Source organism: Mustela putorius, unplaced genomic scaffold (assembly GCF_011764305.1).
Source record: "Mustela putorius furo isolate JIRA1106 unplaced genomic scaffold, ASM1176430v1.1 tig00000835_pilon_pilon_pilon, whole genome shotgun sequence".
NCBI lineage: Eukaryota > Metazoa > Chordata > Mammalia > Carnivora > Mustelidae > Mustela > Mustela putorius.
The window spans coordinates 6,649,581-6,655,580 of NW_025421492.1; positions in this window are offsets into that span (position 1 = coordinate 6,649,581).

Sequence of the window (6,000 nt, forward strand, 5' to 3'; positions counted from 1 at the left end):
TGTCTGCGAGATGGTGCCCGGCCGGGGGAGAGATTGGTGCAGGGATTCACCGCTGTTGCCAACGCACCTGGTGTCACCCTAGAGTCAGCCTCACTGTGAGGACGGGCTCCTCTGGGGGCCCCTACCAGGGCTTTGACTCACCCTCCGTCCCGCGCCCCGCACGCTCGCACACACGCACGCACGAAGGGCCTTATTTGGTTGTAACCGCGGCTGCGAACTATTTGTGGGTTCGGCCTTCCCCTCCCGGGTTATAGGAAGCCTTGGTCCCAAACGTGCGGCCCCGTCGCTGGCTGCTGCTGCCTCTAATGATAGAAGTTAGGGCTCCTTGTGCACGTACGTCATGTGTGGCGAGACGGTGTGCTATGTTGTTCATGCTTCCGATCCTGAGCGTGACGGGGACAGTATCGGAGTTACAGTGGGCAGCTGGGAGCGTCTGCGCAAACCGAGACACACCGTCACACTGTTGCCGGGGGTGGGGACGAGGAGGTCGCAGAGCTGGGCGGAGCCGACACCCCCGCTCAGGCCTGCGTGACTCTGCACTGGGTTCAGTAGGATCCCCAGTAGGATCCCCACACATTCCCGTCCTCCCAGAACCTCAGAATGTAATCTCGTTTAAAAGAGGGTCTTTGAAGATGTAATTAGTCAAAATAAGGTCATACTGGATTTTGGACCAGGGGGCCCAGCGAGAACTGACAGCGACAATGTCAAGCAGACCCCCCGCTGAGCAGGGAGCCCGATGTGGGGCTTCATCCCGCAACCCTGAGATCAGGACCCGAGCTGAAACCAAGAGTCAGACGTTTAACCAACCGAGACACCCAGGAGCCCCCGGTGACCGGTGCTCGAATAAGAAGAGAAGGAGAGAGCCGGGGACCCGGGAGACGGCCAGGTGGTGACGGCGCCGGCCAGGAGACGCATCTACCCGTCAACAGACACCAGGGATGGCCAGAGCCCCTGGAAGCCTGGAGGGAGACAGGAGAACAGACTCCGCTTCGGGGTCATGGAAGGAACCAATGAAGGCGACACCCTGATTTTGGACTTCCGGCCTCCAGAGCTTTTCAAGGGTAAATTTCTTCTGTATTAAGCCCGCAGCTGTGGGTGATGGGGGGCATGTTGCGAGATCAGCCACGGGACGCGGATACAGATGGAAAAGCCCGCTCGTCCTGGCTACCGTCTGGCAGGACAGGTGCGCACAGTTGACCCCCAAGCCTCGGATTCCTCAAGAGCCAACATTTGGGAGCCGTCCTGCACGAGGACATCCCGGCCGTTTGAGACGCCGGCGGAAGGCACAGCAGCGCGGTGCGGCTCGCGGGTGTGGGAGCAGCAGGGACGCTCGCGAGTGGAACCTGAGCACCCCTGCGTCCACGGCCACGCGCTCGGCCACCGTTGAGGCTTTGGGCCTTCACCGTTGGCGAGGGAGCGAGCGCCTTCTTCGCCCGAGATAAGGAGAGGGGCACGTGTTCCAGTCGCTGCTCTTGGAAACGAACTTCGGGGCAAAGAGCGTGTGTGTGTGCGCGCGTGTGTGAATCTCGTGAGGCCGATGGGACAGACGCAGCGGGCTGCCGTCAGTCCCTGTTGACTGGGCAGAATCCCCAAGGTGGGCCGTGTCAGTGGGTCCAGGGACACGCGGTGACGCTCTGTTCCTCTGCCCTTGTGGTCTAAACTTGGGCATCAGACCTGCGAGGCACCTTCTAGAGGCTCCCCCACAGGTCCTTGACCCACGGGCTGGAAGTGATGCTGGGCGTCTGCTGACAGTCGCGGCATCGGAGTCCAGTTCTAGAATCGCGGCCGGACTTCTCCTGCAAAGAGAGGGCCATGCTGTTTCCTGCGCGTTGACCTTCCAGAATTCTGGAGTTCCCGGCAGACTTCTGTGTCCTCCGTCAGGTTTGCGACCCTCCCCACACTCAACATCATGCCAGTGAGTCTCTTGGGCTGAAGGCAGCCCGAGGCAGCTGCTCGGGTCGCAGCCCGAATCCTGATGGGCCCCGCGGTTCGGCGATGGCCGCTGTGGGCGCCCCAAGGCGGGAAGCACCCACGCTCCAGAGCACGGTGGTCGGAAGCTGAGGCCAGGCTGCCCGGGGAAGCTGTGTGCCTACTTCCTGAGATGATCGAGCTCTTCCATTTCCCAAGACCCAACCAAAAGGAGTTTAGTGGGGCTTATTTTACAGGGAAGCAAAGAGGGTTCCCTCGTTGTAAGGATTGGGGTTTGCCCTTAGCCCCCGCCATCTGGGTTTCCTCCTGCACAGAGTGTGCCCGGTGGTACCGCTGCCCCCACTGCTTAGTCAGAACCTGCTCACCTGCACAGTCAAACGCCAGAAGGTGTTGCTAGAAGGACGGGCCCTTAATAGGGCGCCCTCCGCCGGCACTGCTGGGAGGACCGCAGGAGGGCGTGGTGGAAGGAGCGGCTCTGGAGGAAACAAGCGTCACTAGAGCGAGGTCAGAGTCCGCTCTGCGCCCAGATCTTTATATTTGTTACTGAATCCAGTTAGGGTCCTACCCCTCGCCGGGGAGTCACAACACACCGTCCCACCAGTGGACAAGGTTCTTACACAGAAGGAGGCTCACACTGCAGATTGCAACGGCAGAGTGAAAGCCTCTCTTCATCCCAAATCTGTGTTCTTTGTGTTAGAACTGATGCCAGAGAGAGCTCGTTCATCCGCTCAACGGGAACCCAGCGGAGCGAGAGGGAAGGCAGGGCAGGTGTGGGCCGGCCTCTGGGGCTGGGGCTGGGTGAGGCCCTGGGGCAATGAGTGTTTGTGAGTTTAAATATCTGACTCCCTGTGAGTTGGAGGGGGAGGGAGGCTGTAGGATCGTCTCTAGTAGGATCTTGTGCTCCAGGAAAATCAAACAAAGGAAGAAAGTGAAAATAGATCATTTATTTTGTATGTTTGTTGCGCCAACATGTTCTGTTGAAAAATTTTTAGAAAAATCCTTATCACCACCACTGCCTCATAGTGGTTTTATTGTAGATAGAAACACACATATGTGATAATTTGGTAATTTAGCCCTGGTCTTGGCTCTGCTCGTTATCATTGGTCATGATCATTAGGGTTCGAGATAATTTATAATCCTATTACACGAAACAGTAGAGAGCGTGCCCCCTGACACGAGCAAGTTGTTTTCTGTGGAGCTGGAAGTGTACACCCTTGCTTGGCAGGAGCAGGGACCAGGTCGGCCTTTCCGGGCAAGGGAAAAACCGGGGTTCGCAGCGAGAGGGGAAACCCAAGCTAAAGGCTAAAACTACGGCTCATGAACACAAAAGAAGAGAGTTAAAAGAACACACGAGAGACAAGGAATCACGTTACAGAGACTCTCGGCCCAGCTGCTTGGCTTAAGCATTAGAACCGGACCGGGACCGCCGAGTCCATCTCCGGTGTCGACCGGTGGCCGCTCCTTCTCCTGGAGGCCACCGCGCCCTAACTGTGTGTTCGTCATTCCCTTAGCAACGCCCTTCACAGTTTTCCCACTTGGGGATGTCTACTTCAACCGTGTATTACTTGCTCTTGCACACGGTTAAGTCTCCACAAGTGGCGCGGGGTTGTGGGCGATCTACCCTTTATTCAAGTTTGCTTGTCAAGTGACCCACATGGGTTGCCATTCATCACTCCAGGTCATTCATTTTCACGGTGATAGACAATCGCTTTGCACGAGTCCACCACGATTTCTTTACCCAGAGGCGGACAGGACGGAGACCTGGCCCAGAGGAGGGTTGCTTGCACTACTGTAATGTCTCACTATTACCGATGCCTACGGGACGTTGCTAGACACGATTACTCACGGAGTCTGAAAGGCTCGGAATGGAGGATCCGGTACCTGAAAGACTGGCCTGAGACTTGGTTCATTTCCGACAGACTTCCTTTGGAAACTGAAGATTTGAGAACCAGAATTGCTGCCAGTCATGGTCCTCCACAGCCACCTTGTTCTTCACACATGATTTCCTCCCCACCGTGACCCCCAGAGATGTCAAAGCCTCAGTGATATCACATGACAGCCTTTGACCTTGATGTCACACACAGTTCGGCCTGAAGCCACGTTCCCTTTGTTAGAACTACATGTCACCCCACGTGTCTTTTCTGTCCCTGCCCCTGACTTTAGTTATCAGGCCCACAGCCCACGCCCTGTGCTCCTTTGTGAAGCGGCAGCGCCCTTCCCGTGGCGGGTCTGCTCACAGGAGCCGGTGAGGGTCCTTTCAGAGCGCTTGGTGATGCACAGCGCGTTCTATAAAAGGGCCTTGAAAATTATCAAGACCTTCATGGATCCGAATGGGCGGCAGAAACTCCATAGCAACAAATGAACGATAATTGCTTCTTACCGGCTGCTTCCTCAGCCACACTCTCCCGCAATCAAAGCTCAGGCGTGTCCTCAGGGGAGCCCAGGTCAGGTCTGGCCCCCAGCAGCCCCGAGGACGGCATGGAGAGCCACGCGAGGGGGTCCCCGAGGAAACGTGGGTGTGCGCGCCCCTTCCCGCCCTCCGGCTTCCTGCCCACTCGTTCCCGCATCTCCTCAGCCCAGGCAGACTTGGTGGACCCGGGGGCACCCTGGACCCCAGGCCAGTTTGTCACATGATCAAGAAGACTGTCTGAAGAAACGACCTGGTGCCCCACGTTCTCATCTGGACCGACTCACAGCTAAAGCCAGAGCAGCCTGTGAGGCTGAGCATAGCAGAGACACTGTCCATCTCTCTCCAAGGCCAAAGTCAGGGGTACAGATGAGGGCCATGGCTCCCTTGGCCTTGGGGACACTGTAAAAGCCAATGGAACGTGTGACCTTTCCCAAGTTACTCTTGGAAATGGACACAAAGTATATGTGGCCTCAACTCTGTCTCCTTGTGGCACAGAGGCCAGAAAGAACTCTCAGCCTCTGTTGGGCTGGACCACGACTGGAAGCCCAACTCTCAGAAACAAGCCCCGGAGCAGCCGGGGTGACGCAATGTGAGCAGGAAAGATGTTCTCTAGGGGTCCCTTGGCCTTACCCATCTCAACGATGCCACCACCGGCTGCGATTCCCAGGTTAGGGGATCATCGTCTCCGACGGTGGGAAGACAGCCAGGGTGCAGCGGCGGGAGGCAGAGCCTTCCCTACGGACTGTCCCGTGGGGCGTCCTTCTGGAAAGAGACACAGAGTGGACGCAAGAGCCCTGGCGGGGATTGGGAGGGAATCCTTCCCTGTTGTTCCAGCTCCCTGCGGGGGAGTTGGCTGACTCCTGGACATTTCTGTGGGTAACAGCTCTCCTGAGTCAGCCAGAATCTTTAGTTTCATTCAGGTCTAGATAACTGAGGACTGACTCCCACGCACTGAGTGATTTCAGAGCTTGCTGTTTTCCCTTTGCCATCTTTGAGAGGTCATCTGGATGCGGGGGCTTCTCTAACTCAGTTTGTCTCCACGGTTACAAACCTGTGCGCTAGCTGACCCACGGGGCCTCAGGAGGGGCGCCCTGGCGGCAGGGCAATGGCCATATCGTCTCCCCAATTCGCAGACCTCCTTAGCACCCTCCAGACCTTGGACAGGTGGGTGCCGTCCTGTGTGTGTGCTAGCTGGCAGTTCCGATCTGATTTAAGTGTTTGCGGGGAGCAAGGTAAAGGGTACTGGTGCTATCAGTTACAAATATTGAAACGTTACCCCCCAAAAAATGGAAATATTGAGGGAAAAGGTTGGGAGGCAAGAGAGTGTCAGCGGTCACCACGACCCCCGCGGGAGTCTTCTCTTGCCCTTAAGCCCGGCTCTGTCCTCGGAGAGGAGGGGCGACCCTGCCGGGGAGGTCCTGTGCTCTGAGGGGCAAGGGCCAGACAGCAGCCCCGAAAGATGTGGGGGTCCGTCTTTTTCTCACAAGCCACGGATCATTTCTTCTGCCCCGATGGCAGGTGTCGCACCTGTGAAAGTCGTGACTCTCGCGGGCTTGCCCAGAGGGTAAGAGGACAGCGGCAAGGACCCGGCACAGCCCGCGCCACGCTCTCCGTAAGCGGCGACGGCCACTCTCCGGGCTCGTCATTTCTGGGATACGAGC